The sequence below is a fragment of the Ischnura elegans genome, chromosome 6, assembly GCF_921293095.1.
Source record: "Ischnura elegans chromosome 6, ioIscEleg1.1, whole genome shotgun sequence".
NCBI classification, from domain to species: domain Eukaryota; kingdom Metazoa; phylum Arthropoda; class Insecta; order Odonata; family Coenagrionidae; genus Ischnura; species Ischnura elegans.
In genome coordinates this window covers 67,163,317-67,179,326 of record NC_060251.1, presented here as the reverse complement: position 1 = coordinate 67,179,326, position 16,010 = coordinate 67,163,317, and the positions used below count along the sequence as shown (strand labels likewise).

At 39.1% G+C, this 16,010-nt stretch overlaps 1 protein-coding gene across 6 annotated transcripts in view; it reads right to left on the bottom strand.

The window, feature by feature from the left end:
• Positions 1-16,010, bottom strand: part of LOC124160929 (TLD domain-containing protein 2) — a 962,297-nt gene that overhangs the window by 344,487 nt on the left and 601,800 nt on the right. The window contains exon 1 of one of the 6 annotated variants that reach the window (XM_046537061.1): positions 6,994-7,561. The exons of the other annotated variants lie outside the window; for them this stretch is intronic. The gene's annotated coding sequence lies outside the window, so the exon portion shown is untranslated. Of the gene's footprint in view, positions 1-6,993; positions 7,562-16,010 lie in introns of those variants that run through there. 6 annotated transcript variants of the gene reach the window in all.

Sequence of the window (16,010 nt, the reverse complement as noted above, 5' to 3'; positions counted from 1 at the left end):
CAAACTGGGAAAGAGGGAGAGGAGAGGGGGTTCCGCGAAGGGGAAGGTCGGGACCAGCTGATCGCCAAAGGGCGGGCGGGGAGTGCAAGGGCACCCGGGGAAGGATTGGATGCCTGAGCGAGACAGCGAGGGAAGATGTACGGAGAGGGGGCGGGGGGTGGGTACTCCAAAATCCCATCCATCCATCACATCCACGTTCCCGTCATCCATTTTTGGATGAGGGTGGAGAGCAGATTCCGAGCACATCGTAGTTAAAAGGAGGAGAGGGAGACCCATTCGGATCCGGCGTTTGAAAAGGGATTTGAGAGGAATAGAGTAGATGGATCTAGGGGGATGGATCGTTCGCACGCGCTGATGCTGCCGCTTAAGTACGTAAGAGGACGCGTCACTAACGCCAAAGCTTTATTTATATCACTCGTCCAAAACTTAATAGACATTATAACTTATGGTCTCGTGACGGAATTATTTAGCTACAGAAAACTTTGGCCAACATATTGTCGCCTGCAAAGAGGGCTCACTCATGGGTAGCGTAGTAAACTCAGATTTTGGGATATTTCATACCTTCAGATGTGGTATCACGTATATTCTCAATATTATTGGATACATAAATTAATAATATATCATTATAATACGCGCCATTCATATAATACGCGCCATTTATCAGCTTTTATCAAATTAAATTCCAATTGCAGGTGCATTCCATATGTATCTTAAGCTTAGACAGATTCCCTTCATGGGTCTACCTAATCATATTCGTAATTTTTAAAATTTAATTCCAGAAAACGTAGAATGAACGTTATCTTGGATCGTCATTAAAAGAACAATATGAAGAGATTAATTTCGTGAAAATGTGATTAATTACAAAATTTTGCGGAAGAATTTTCTTGGCGATTATACACACGTTGTAAAGATGTGTTGACTGTACACGATTAAAAAAGTAAAGTCGCAATTAATGCAAGGGTAATATCCTCCAAATAATAGACAACTCAACCGTCCCTCAACTCTTTCTTCTATTGCTTAGGTCCCTCAAGTGTTTCGCCTTGGCAACCGAAAAGGTCATGACTTTGAATCCCGAGTTATCCTTTGAGTCAGTGTCTATGAATGTTACGCAAATAGAGAGAACGATATGAAAAGACGGAAATAAATCGCAACTATCTGCATTGACTAGGCTAGCTGGTCAAAGGTTATGACCGCACTGGTTAAGATCTACTCGACCGACACACGCAACTCGAAAAAAGGAGTGAGTTTCGAACGTCGGAAAAAAATGGCGAGGGCATCAGGACATTATGATTGTCAAAGTTAACGAAAATTTGTGGTAATAATATACCTAATTAAAAATAAATTAAGCCAATGTAAGATGAGATATAAAAATGAAGACAGAGCAAAAAATTTCAACTTGAGGTATCCACGTAAAATTGTAGGTGTCTCCGTCTAAAACAGCGGTTCCCAACCTTTTCTTGTTTGAGGCACCCTTGGAAAGCCTTTCAAAAGTTCCCGGCACCCTTATAAGGAAATAGATATTTAAAATCTCCGTAGCTTTTTTATTATTATTTATTTATTTGTTTAATTTCGAGAGTTTGCATGCAACAACACCTTATACCTAGTCCTAGATGATATGAGAATACTTTTTACACTGATTCTGCCTAAATAAAAAATAGTATTACGATACAAATATGTAATGTGAAATTTTGGCGGCACCCTCAAAAGATCTCACGGCACCCCTTAGTGCCGCGGCACACCGGTTGGGAACCACTGGTCTAAAATATAGCTTTCAAGCTCATTTTAGGGGTCTGATCATTATTGTAGGGCAATTTCATTCGTGACGGAATTATCTTTAGAGAGAATTTACCTTTAACTACGCAATAGGATATTTCAGTAAAATTGTAAAATACAAAAAATGAATACATTCTAACTCTGCGTGATCAAAAAACATTTATGAAGGTGATGTCCTCATGCAGAAACAAAATTTATTACCGAAATACCTTCTAAATATGCCCAAAATTAACATGTGACGGAATCACTGCCTGGTCAACCTTCTACGTGTTATGATTTGAAACATCTTCAAAACTCTGCGAATCTAATTATAATTTTAAAACTTTTAATAAGGCTATGAATAATGTTTAAAATGCCGATTTCATAAAATGCAATCATTTAGCTGTCGATTTATCAAGATAAAATATTTCCAGCCTAAATTTCAATTTGAGAGAAAAAGTTAACATTTTTATGGAAATGCCCTTTAAAAGCCACAGCATTAAGAGGATGCAACAATAGCCGAATTTCTTAAATGGATTTTTCGATCCTGCTGATGCCAAGAGTCGTGATTAGATATCCCCCCTGCGGTATGAAATTATTACGGAATTTATAGAATTATTATACGGAATTTTAAGAAGACGCATCACACTCGATCGACCGGTCTTATTTTTTTCCATTTCCGTGATATTTTACTCGATTAAAACCTACTCCAGGACATTATCAAGGTGAAACAAGCAGTGCAATGTCAACATTAGCCTTTGAACATCTAAGGAAATGCTTATGTTTTTCAAGAATATCAAAAAGGCAATTTATGACAAACGTCAAACTCTATCTGCTCTGGAAATAATAAGATCCATTACGTTTTGAAATACACAGTGCGTCACGAAAACAGCTATTTAAAAGGGAGAGACTCTTACGGTTGGATGAAGCTGGTTATGGACAATTAGGTAATTCAGCAAGAGGAAGGACCGATCCATCATGGAAAATACTTTCCACTTAGTTACAATGGCTTCCAGGGCAGTAAGTGAACTTGACAAATGTGTAGGAAATCATCTGCTGTTCAATTTACCCTGATCCCCAGACAAACCGAGTAGGATCCTCCTCACATGACACTTTCCAATCGGTATAATCAGAAGAAGTTATGCGGCCGCTACCTCGATATTGAAGAACCTCTCAAAAGGCATTATGTACAATGTAATTGAACCTGTCATGAGTAGTCAATAATTTGCAACTAACTAATGAAATACGAGCACTTGCGAGCAATGATAATAAGCAACCTTGCATTTTAAACTAGCTTCAGTCAAATCTGCCGTGTTTTATTGCACCAGGTATTCTCTCTCAATAACTGTTGAAGACTGGTTTTCAATTATTCCACCCGGCTCATTTCTTCCACACCTAGTCGACGACGTACTTCAAGCGTTACTGAAATTTTAGTGCTCGTATAATTCGTCATTCATTCGGACGCCAATTGCATAGAGAATATATACATTGTGGAGCTACCTAGACGAGGTATTCAGTTAATTGGCAGATTGGTGTTGCTCCAATTTCTTGGGGTTGGATTGGTTTCTCATATCCATAACTTCTTCCTAAATAGAGAACCCAATCAATCCACCAAGATACTACAGAAGCACAGTGGCGCCGACTCCATGGGGCCTGAGGGGGCCCGAGCAACCTCAAAAATTCGTTACGGGTGTGAGGAAAAAATGTGTCAGGCTTGTCGATTTTCCCCAAAGAGTCCAGATTTCGAGATCGAGTTATCAGGGTTCTAATCTTGATCATATGAGTCTTCTAAAATGCTTAAAAAACTTAAAACTCACAACTTATAAAATTTCCCGGGGCAAGATCCTCGGTATGGGCCCCCCAATATTTTTTGTAAGTCGTCATCCCTGCAGAAGCATATTGGCTACGTATACTTCTGATAAAGCATCGAAATTTCTATTGACATGAAAGCGATACTGGCTTGTTAACTACCCTAAATTGTGCTAAGGATAGTTAACCTTTTAAAAGAATAATTCGAGTTTAAAATAAAATAATCCTCGAGGAGGAGTGATTCGATTTAAGGCTTTTATCCCCTCGAAAGAAACAGTAAGGACCAGGCCCGTCTTGTTTCCACTTTCAGCAGCTTTTTCCACGGTGACGTTGACGTAGCATGTCACGCCTACTGCATCCACCATTGTCACCGCCTTTTAACTGTCAGTCAGATGTTCCTTTGTTTTTTTTTCGCTTAAGCCAACCATTGCGCACGCATTGGAAAAGCCATATACAGGAATGGGGACGCGGAGAATGTTTAAGCACGTGTGACGTGAGAGAGTGAGAGAAGCTGGCTGGCGTTGTCACCGAGCAAACGGCGGAGAGAAAAGCGCGTATTCCAACGATTTCAACCTTTCACTAGACGTCAAGAGAGGAACGCTGGAAGACGTCGATAGAACATCCGGAGTATGTTACGGAAAATTTCAAGGAGAAAATGCACGTGAGTTCGGCAGTAAGCATTTACAATCTCCCAGAGCTGGGCAATATTTCTAAGTATTTTAAATATTTTAAACAGTATTTCAAATATTTTAAACAGTATTTCAAATATTTTAAACAGTATTTCAAATATTTTAAAATGCATATTTGAAATACGTTCGTAATTTGTATTTGGTGTGCCAAATACACTAACTGAATGTATCTTGTATTTTGTATTTCAAATAAAGGTTTTTGGTATTTTCCAGTTATAAAATAAAAAAATCATTTGTAAAATACTTTTAAAGTGGCTTTGATAACACTTTTGCAACATTATGCTTCTGAGATTACTTCGTTTTCGTTATGATCGTCCTAATCATGTTTGTAACTATCCATGACGAGCCAAAGCAGGTTATATTTTTTTAAGATCGCTTAGTTTCTACAAATGCATTCTGTATTTTACAAGTTTTTTAATATACTATTTTGTGGTTTGTTTTTCAATCACCCCAGTCAAAGGTTTGCATGTCAAATACATTTAGAGCGGTATTTCGTATTTAAATAAATTCGGAGTAGGTTGGGTAATTTTGTAATTCAAATACTCCTCAGCTTGTATTTTGCCCAGCCCTGCAATACCCTTAAATCCCACTCCAGATATTTTTTTCTTCTTCAACATTAGAATACCTTCCCGCCACACCCGTTCGAGCTCCGTACTTGACATGCCAATACCCTGCCTATCAGTAATTAACCGATCTCTATTCTATCGACTCTCTGTCCTGGTAAATTCTCACCCGACTGATATTGATCCATTTTCCGTTATCAATTAAAAATTTTACTCACTTGGCATCATATAATTTAACGCAAAATGAATGTATAACTCGTAAATACTGAAGTTATGGTTACGGAAATAAGTTTGCTATTTTTTAATTTGAAATTATAATTAGTTTATTTGTTTGACTTTTATTACTTACAAGTGCACTTTAAATTGGCAGTCTTGCTTTATTCGTATCATTTGATTATAAATAAATAAAATAAAAACATATTCAATGAAGATGAATAAGGAGTAACATTAGGAGCTTCTGGGGTAGAATAGCGACTTGTAATTGACAGTCTAAATGGATTTTTAATCCTCCATGGGAGACAAATTTCATGAGGAGTGAAATGAAGGACAGGTGGAAGGAAAGATAAGTAAGGGCCGGCCCTGAATGAGTTTCATAAGGTTAAAGACAGCTAAAATGGAGAAATACGTGACTATGTAAAGGCTAAAGGATACGAGAGCGGAATGGAGAGCTGCGTCAAACTAATCTTAGGATTGTTGACTTATGTTTATGAGGAAACAATAGGATATGTTTGCGGCAGTCGAAATTTAAAGAAAATAGCATAAAACGTACGTAAGCATGAAGACAAGCAGTCCCTATTCAAGTAAGAATAATAAGGAACGTTTGAGCTTTCAAACTGTATACCGTCTCATGATTATCATCTGGAGGAGGAGTTGATTCCTTGGTATTCTATAATTGACGGAGAAGCAAACACGATTCCATTACGGTTATATGCACACAATTATAAAAAGATTACAGCTTACAGAGCAATCAAAGAGGTTTAATTGAGACAAGATCGATACAAATAATACGAAAAATGATGTGAATGAGCATGGTAATTAGCAGTACCCATGCATATAAATATATAAAGAAGCATTTCGAGGATAAAAACGATATAGAGGCCCTTCATTATTAGCCTAAAAAGGATTTAAATACTCCACTGGTGATACGTTCAAAAGAAACTTAGAGGGAGAATCTTTGAAAGTTTCATTGAGGTTGTTGGCAAATATTTTTGGGAATATTACAGCCAAGAGAGCAATTACTGACAGATAACTCAGAACACAGAAACATAATAATTATATATTTTTATGATCGTCACACTTTATTTAAAAAATATTATGCGCCCAGGTTTCCTTCACACTGACACCATAATTTAAACCTGTAAATATTAAGTTAACATTAAAAATTTCTCGTGAAATATATTTTCTCATATATTTGTCATCGAAGCAACATTCTCCAAAGTCACGCGTTAAGCTATGAAGTCTACGAGAAGACTGCCATAAAAATCACCAAGAGATTAAATGGATAACGCGTTAAATTCATGGGGTCAGCTGTTACTTGAGGGGAATTAAGTAAAAATAACCATGATCGTACACTTCCAAGCATATTTTTTACTTTCGCAAACCAATCGATAATACCGACTTCACATCATTTTCTACAGAAAATCTTAGGTAAAAGACCTCTCGAAAACGGCGTGAAAACGTTCAAGTCGACGGAAATTGCAAGATAAAAAAGTAAGGGAGAGCACAAATCCATTAATTACCAGGGTAACAGTAACGCTATCGCGTGTATACCCACGTTAACGCCCTGTAGACATCGCTGACAACACACCTATCTCCCAGCACGAGGTGCAGACGTATCTGGAGCGTGCTAGCGACCCCTAAACGTTTCCGGGGTAGGCGTGTCACATCACGCCGCACGCCGGGATGACGCACCTACCGCACGCTTCGACACAAAAGGAAAACAACAGTGCTCAGCTGTGTTCTCCAGGGACGGAGACCCATGGCGGGAAAAGAGAGAGAAAGTATTTCGACACGCGGGGTTGTGAGTGCAGTCTCCGAGCTATTTTCGGACGACGCAGCAGAAATAAAAAAAAACGAAACAAAGGCTCACTGTGTACATCCGGCGAGGGCCGTAGACAGAAGAAAAATCATAGCCGGAAAGTTGCGCAAAAAAAATAGAACGTGACGACAAGCCAACGTACCTCATGGCGGCCGAATGCATCGGGTCCGTAATTTATGGAGCAAAAGACTGCTGAATTCCGTTTCGATGGGGCTGTCTCTTCTTTCCCAAGACGTTATTCTCTCCTCTACCTTATTCCGACACCTTCAAGGTTCCTCGCACTTCAGACTTGAAAGGTCTTCCTCGCTCCTACGCGAACACTTTCCTGTCCTTCGAATACCGGCTTACTATGCCGTTCCCCGTTCCAAACTGCTTGTGTGTTTCTTCATGAAAACATACATAAATCCTCCAGCGTCGAATGTGCGCCCCCAGCTGACGCTGTATCAAGGGGACTGGGGGGGTTATGATGCTCCCGAAAGAGTCTAGAGGGTGCGGGGAAAAGGGGAAGTCGAATTATTTGAAAGTGTCCACAAAAATACGAAATATTTACACTGTTATGAACCGTCTTGAACACTTCCGTCGCGAGGACGAAACTCGGAAACGAAATTTAAAAAATGAGCGGCGCACTCCGCACACGGAGAATGTCGGCAAGGCAGACAACAACACACACACCGAACAGTGTGCAGCACACCCACGACTGAATTCAACTGGGATAACCTCCTCACGACCACCACCACGCACTCTGCTCCTTCTCCTACCCCGAAACTTCCCCTCATTCCCTCCAGCTGTACACCATCCTTGTTCCCCTCATTCCACAAGTCTACCACCACCTCTCCACCTCGTGCATACAACACACACAAGCGACCCCCCTCCCCTACAAAATATACCCCTCCTTTCCTCCCACCATTTTTATTCGCGATGGTTTCACGGGATGAGGACGACGCTGCAGTTGCGCCCCTAGTGGCGACGCCCGCAAAGCTGCGCCACGGCGCTGTTGCCAAGCTTCGCGCTCGATGTCGGAAGCCCACATCGACTGGCAGGGCAAAAGGAGGAGGAGAAGGAGGTAGGGCGCTAAGTTTGAGGGGAGGGGGGAAGGAGGGGCGGTATACACAAGAGAAGGGGAATGAGGAAAGAGGGGAGGGGAGTTGAAAGGTAAAGAGGGGAGGCAAGGTCGCGAGGGTTGAGGCTCCGACTCTTGTGGAAGCATCATCAACACCAACTAACTGCTCCTGCCCCTGCTTCCTTTTGTTATGTGTACTGTATACATACCTGCGAGAGAGAGAGAGAGGGCGGGGAACTATGAGGGTCAAGTCCGAAAGACTAGTTCCCTCCCCCCAAGTTTTCGGGGACCACGGAGATGAGACTCCCTTACTAAAAAAACTAACTCTAGGAGTAGATGATGTTTAAACATTTTCGTTAATTAAGGACAAAATATGCGTTCCAAAAACACGCAAAAGCCATTTTCTTGATCTTCATAAATTTTTGCAACTTTTTGTGGAGGATGAATGCTGTAGACGTAGTAGTTTTCCCTAGGTTGAGTTACAAAGTTCATGAAATTGACAAAACGGCTTATTTATTACTTGCTTATTGCACTGGCGTGTCTATAGTTTTAATTATTTCACATAACAAAAAATACATCGGAATTAAAAATAAAATTTTCTTTACAATGACGTAGTATTCATTATTTTGGATTGCGCACAAGCCCAAATATGTATTTGCAAACTACAGCGGCATATCATTTTGACACCGACAGTAGGGTGCAAGTAAGACAAGGATGAGACGACAAAGAGTGATTACTATGGCTCCTCGAATTTTCGCGATCTCATAATTTCTAGCATTCATTGAAACGCAGCGTAACAAATTTCCTCAAAGGGTCTATATAAGGTTGAACGACAATTGTGCTACGCGCAGAGCGATTTTTTGTTGTTATAAACTGGAGACAAACAATGAAATGGACACTCAGTATGTAAGGCTTTACACTTGGATTACATGATATTATTATGATTATTATTTTTGTGACAATAATGGCAGGTGGGCACATTGAGCACTGGTAACAGAATCGATCAAATGAATAAGACAATAGGGTAGTTTCCTTCATCAAAGAAAACGAAAGGCATTGCTTGCGATTCGTTACCCACCATTAATGTATTCATAATATACAAATTATTTCGTTCTAGAAATACCGGTTTAGACGAATGGCAATGGTCCATTTTTATCCTCATTTGAAAAGGGCCAGATTGGCGCCCATGCGATGCCACTCCACGTGACGTCACAGGGACCTAGTTTCTATACGAGAAGATAGGAGTTATGCGTCGTCTGAGGTTACCAATGCATGCAAGAGGCGCAGAGCTCAGGGAAACATGTCTTAATAATCCTTTATTAAAACTGGCTAAGGTCGGAAAGTTTTCTTCATTTGATAAGGTATTAATAATCCTTATTTGAGCCAAGCGCTACCAGCCATCAGGGTACTCAGCTACCCGCTAGCAGCCTGCATCGTATCAGCGCTCAACTCGCCTCAAGGTCACCTCACAAGGCCGCAGCGGGAACCAGAAATACGTCAGACGGATAGATTTCCCGACATTCATACATACGAGTCGCGTTTTCGCGCGCTAGAAAATTTTCACTTTTCATTTAATCGCGAAAAATAGGTATCGTCATTTAAAAATCTAAAAGCGTGAAATACGTACTCCAGGAGTAATAATCTTTCGATTTAGGCAATAAAAAAATAATAGGAAACCACCCTATTAACACTCATTCCACTTGTATCCATTCCCTTAACCTTTTCTTAAAAAATTGAATTTTTTGGAAAAATCTCGAAAATGTTTTATGGTAAATTTTTCCGTCAAGAATTGCCCTATTTTAGCAACAAAAATTATCTATATTCGTTCATTGTGAGCGTAACTTTACTTTGAGCTTGTGATCATTCTTTAGTACTAAGTTTGGCTAAGTTATTTCCTTCTACCCACGTTTTCTCCTCTGACCATTACATACACCCCACATAGTCCTCACATTTTCCCCTTAATTTACTTCCAAGTTATTGGTTTCTGTTCAATTGAACAGCAAGTGTGCAGAAAAGAGGAGTAATGGGTGTTACAGTGAGCTAATTAGCAGCTCGTCTTTATTATCATTAAATATTGATCCACATTAGGTCACAACATTTTGAAGAGAAATGACGACGAGCAGAGTAGACAGCATCTTTAGCGAGTGCGATTTTTTAAATATATCCAAATATTAATGGAAATGGCAAATATTAAATTAGAATATTTTAAATCGATGAAAATTTAAAAAAGCTTATTCAGCGATTTACAGCCAAATTGTTGGGTATGAGCAAAAGACCCCATCACTTCTCCTTTAATCAATTTTTCCTAAGTCACTTGGAACAGTAGTTAGCCCATCACTTTTAGCAGTAGAAAGTCACAAAGACTGACTGCTCTTAGTTTTCAGCATTTTGGGAGGATTAGGGCAAAGAGCTTAACCACGTGAATTGAGCGCATGACTGCCGATCATATCCTGGGAGAAGGAATCAATTTTCAAGTTCCACCCCGCCCTACCCGTTCTCATCCCGTAATCCACATGCCCATTCCTAGACTTTCACTCACTAATCGTTCGTTTTTCTTACGCATTACTTTAGTGTTGAACTCACTCCCTCCACACATGGACCCCCTAGCACTTCCATTGAAATCCTTCACAAGCCTTTCCCTATCCTATCTGTCACCGAAGCAGGCTGTCCCTACAGATTCTCGTTGTCCTTTTGTTTTTGAAAATTTAATTGTTGTAATCTAATTTTTATATTACTTCGTCCTCTCATTTATGTATTGTTGCCTGGCAACTATAAAATGCCAACTGTATGTTGTATGTGGTTCTCTTTCTTTAAAATAAAAATAAAATAAAAAAGCCTTTGTATAACTCCAACAAACATTTTTGTGGTTCGACGTTTCCCAGGGAAAAAAACTTGTCCTCCTACCCTGAATGTGCGGTAACGCGCATGAGGTTAAGTCCAGGGTCTTCCCTGAGCTCGAACCTAAGCTAAAACACAGTGACTAAGTACATGGTGTGCTGAGGCCTCACTAGTCTAAACCAGCTTACGGATCGAAGCACAGTGTGAGTAAATTTAGTTATCATTTATCCATGAATAAAAATGCAATTTCAGTTTAAAATAAAAAAAATCATTCGGTAAATACCTTTATTATCGAATCAACCTCTCGCTAATAAATTCAATCCAAAATATGAACTATAGGTCAGTGTCAGTTAATCAAAAATTATCATCCGTAAAATTACCAGCTTCCTGACCTCTAATATCAGGGACTTAAGCTTGAGATAGATAATATTATTGAACGGATTTTAACCGCGTTCGACTGTTTTTCGTCATTGAACTTTATTGAAACTTGCACGTGTAATCACATTATCCAATTTCATTGTTGCTTTTTAATTGCTTTTTTAAATACAAATTAAGACATCCACTTTTGCAAAAAAGCCGAAAAAATACCGCTATCGGAGAGGCACACAAAATTAACAGTAAAATCACTGAGCTGCGATCAGCAGAAACTTCAGCCACTGCATTGATTTTTCAATATGGTCCGGTTATTTATAAACACAGGAATCTAAATCCAGAACGCATATACCCGAAGCAGAAGAGGCGCAGCAGGTATGATTGGAAAATCGATATTCTAAAATAAGGAAGTTGTATTCAAAAATATTTTTTGATCATTCCTCCAGTTTTCTCTGCAGAAATTTTAAACTTGAACATTAAATAAAAATATGTTTACCGATTTGATTACCGCTAAGAGGAATTATCTCCCAAGGTTTTTAATGTGATTTCACTAGAGAATGCGTACAACCAGATTGAAACATACCTTGGCCTCACTTGCATATTACTATGACTGTTATCATACATGCAGTCTATAAAAAATATTTCGTATACTTGATTTACATCATTAGTGTCCCTATCTATTTTTACAAGCAAGTACAATCACATATTTAAGAACAAATTAACGTAAAAATTTGAATGAATTCATTTCTCTAATGGCCGGTATAGTGATTTTAAACTTAAATCCTATTAAATTACTTTTCCCCTATCTATGAATTATTCCTAAAATGACTTTTTCGCTCCATTCATACCTTCTGTCCCCTCCGTATCGAAACTAAAATCTGCCTCTCCTCACGCACCATGTCCAGCACTTCGTCGTTCCTCTACCTCGTCGTCCACTTCACCTTCTCCATTCTTTACCACATCAACATCTCGAAGGCCTTTCAACCTTAAGAAGGTTTCATTAAAGTAAATTGTACTGCATGTATAGGATTTAAGTTTTCCCTCCGTATGCAATTCATAATGTCTGACCCCTTTCATAATATCTAATAAAAATGCTATTACATTCTTTCCTCTCCCTCGTTTACCCAGCATTCTACCCTCTAACATCATTGCTGAATTTTATATGCCATTTAAAAAATACATATACTAAAATATGTAAGTACATAGCACGGACTTTTTGTTTTGACGGCGGTCAAAAGGTTACGCGCGTACAATAAGTAGGGCATATTTTGACATTTTCACGAAAATTACTTCGTCTTTTTCCTCCGTGGAACCTCTTTAATTTCAGCGGAATGGAATGGGCCAACAACACCGCTTCATGTCTCAGGCTCTTACGCGAATGCAAAAATAAAAATCGCATTCGCTAAAAGCATGCCGTACGAGTCGTGGCGTAGGCACGCTGGAGGTGAGCCGGAAACCCGAAATCGTTATGTGGCGCCGCCTCCGACCGCTTCGAGCGTAAATTACGCCCGTAAGAATAGCGCGTTTTAATTATAGCGCACGGGAGGAGGAGGAGGAGGAGAAGATTCAAGGTCAGAGGTTCAAGGCACCGATTGCGAAAAACTTGGCGGAGCGAAAATTTTCACCGTTCACTTCCTCTTTTTTTTAATTACTTTTTTTCCTTCTGTACTGAGTGACGGAGAAAGGGAGCGAAGACCTTAAGTTTTGTACTCCAGTTTACACTCCGATGAGAATAATAACGAAGCGATTCTCCGATGAAGCCATAAGGAGAGGTCTCTGCTTGCGGGAGCGTTAAGGAATTATTAAATGCACCGTGACGAAGGATCAAGAAGTTGTACGTGCCCAAAAATAACATTGAATCACCTAAGCTCCTTGTCTTGGTTTTAGCGGTGGCACACGCTTATTTATAGTTAAGGGGACAGAGAGGAAGAGGGAAGACGAAAAGCAGGACATGGTGGGTGATGAGAGGCAACTTCTAGATGAGATACGGAAGGTATGGATTGAATGAGTACTTAGCGGGGAGGGGATGTCGAAAACGGTGTTGGAGGGTAGAATGTTAGGTAAACGAGGGAGAGGAAGGAAGGGAATAGGATTTTTAAATAGATTGAAAGGGAATAGGCCTAATTATTAGTTGAAAAGGGAAGTCAATATAGGGAAGAGATGCAGCAGAAGTAATCTCTTCTTAAGTGCTTCATGGAAACCTAGCTAAATCGGAGAAATACTTTAATAATAATACACAATTATTTAATTACTTCAATGGTGATCTGAATCTACACAAATATTTAAAAAATGAATCTTTAGTGGTTTACCGCCTGGTAACACATTGAATCAATACGCATGAATGATGAGCAAATGCATGAGCACGATAATGAACTCAAAAATTCAACGTGTAATCACCCTACTTGAGCGAACGCATGGTCAGAAAATAGCACAGTTCATGCATTAGCATGCATTCATAGAATAGCGGTTCATACATTCGCATATCTTTCGTTACGGTCCAATAAAATTGTTCGGGTATTCAGGAAAAAACTTTTACGTGTTTTATGGATCGAGTAACCAGATATTCATTCGAGTAAATTTTGCATATATTTGTAGCGTATACGTTTTACAGTAATACTTTGATCCCTCGCAAACTATTCAGTATTTAAGGATTTTAGCCTCAGAAAACTTTATTGTGATTTAATATAATCAATATCTATTAGAGACCTCCATGAAGTTATTTAATTGGCGCATAATGATTTTTAATTTCCACATCACATTTCTATGTATTAACGTTTTTCCGTATTCATGGTCTCGATAGATGCGTAAGTTGTAAAATAATATATTATCTCAATGTTTTTGAAGCATGATAAAAAAATTCGTAGCGCATTTCTCAATTTCTACGAGAGATTTAATACACATTTTTTGAAAAGACAGCTCTTTAGCTTAGGATATCTATAAAATAAGGAAAACGATTGATGGCATAAAGTCAGACATTTTAAGGTGAGTTAATGTCCAAGAAAATATATTTGCTATCATAAACTTGTGGGAATAAAATGCATTTATTTAAATGCTGGCGGGCACTAATTTACACAACATAGGCGTACGATAAGAATAGGGTGATATTTTTAACTCCATGAAATAAGATTTGCCTCCCCAATTTTCAATGTCACGGTCCCAACCGAGCCACTGTTGCGCCTGGTGCTAAACTTAAGATCGTAAACATTTCTGAAGTTTTCCCCGCCTATTTTGGCTCCCGATCTATAACAACGAGAATTTCCAGAAGGTATTCATGCATGTTTCCAATATGTATTCATTCTTAGCCCAAGATAAGGTTTAGATTCTTAAATCCAGATTCTTTTGCCGACCTCGGAGGCGGTGGGGTAATATCCTCGCCTACCAAAAATGAGGTCGTGAGTTCGAGATCCTCCTGGGTAGACTGCCCCTATTAAGGGAATGAATGTTCGTGCACGGATAAAGTGTTGAAAAAAAACGATTTAAAAAGCTAATGTGCCGTTTTCGGTAAAATGGGAATAAATACATAAATATATAAGTAAAGATCTCCCACTATGACCACCGGGATTTGAACTCGGACCTTCGCAGTGGGAATTGACGGTGATAATGTTTGAAGACTAAATAGAAGAGAGGAGATGTCGTGAGCATCTTAAGAAAAACGAACAAGGGCGTCAAGAGAAGCCTTAAAGAAAACAGGGAATCCTAAGAGGTTCTAAAGGCAGAACAAGAGGGAATTACGTAAAGGGGACGCTACTAATCAATCACCTCTTTCCTTCGCAAAACGTTCATTTGGATTGTCAAGTCTGTAATTCTACTCACGGTCCGCGCATGGCACTTAAAACTCGCGTCACAACGTTATCTTAAGTCGGAACACAACGAAATAACCCTGTGACCTTTCATTTCGGCAAATCATTATCTCTGCAGGACGATCAGACGCCTGAAACTGTCCCACATCGTTGACAAACGTAAAAGGAGTGTAGATGGCGATATTTCAGAAATTTACAGCCACCGATTTGAAGTACAGTAATAACTTGTAGACTTTTGAAATAAATGGAATAAAATTTTACTGCGAAGAATCTACTGTTAGGATTTGGAGAACGGAAGACAGTTATGACAAATATAATGTATTTTTTATGAATGAAATGAATGAAAAATGAATCTCAAAGAAGGCTTTTAAGTTTAAAATGAGATATACGCTGCTGCAAGAGACCACAGCAGAAGCAATCCAGACATAAAATCATATTTAAAAGTATATATTGCAAATATAATTCAATACAATGTTACAAGATTTACCTCCAGTGAAATGCAATGAATATATAGGTACTCTCGTTGGGTCACAGGGACTCAAACCACTCGGACTTTCTACGTGCAAGCCCTGAGCTGATAAAGGGCCCAGGGGGATTCGAACCCGAGATAGCAGGCGAAGCCATCGAGATCGGCGGACTTTAATATAAATTATTAGTAGACAAAACCCACTCTTTCCGGATGATATTCAACCGACAGACAATACATCATTTCGACACCGGGATAATCTATCAGTGTGGTCGCAAATTTCTATTTTGGAATGATTAATAATCCAGTGAATCCAGGAATTTAATACCGTTTCCGTTGAAATGAAACCGTAACTGCAACATTTAACTTCATTCACGTGAGGATATATAAGTCCTATTTATGTCGTGCATTGCCGCCCGGCAAATAGGTGTAATTGTGCTAATACTCACAGTTTTTTTATTTGATTTTTTTCAGATCGAGTCCAATAGAGAGCATTGAGCGTATTCCAATGCACAAATAGGTGCAGCCAACCGTGAAGACATCAAGTTAAAAGCGATTAATGTCACCAACCGTTCCGCATGGCTTGATATGAGTATGCCATAGCATATGCCTTTTTGTTTTCC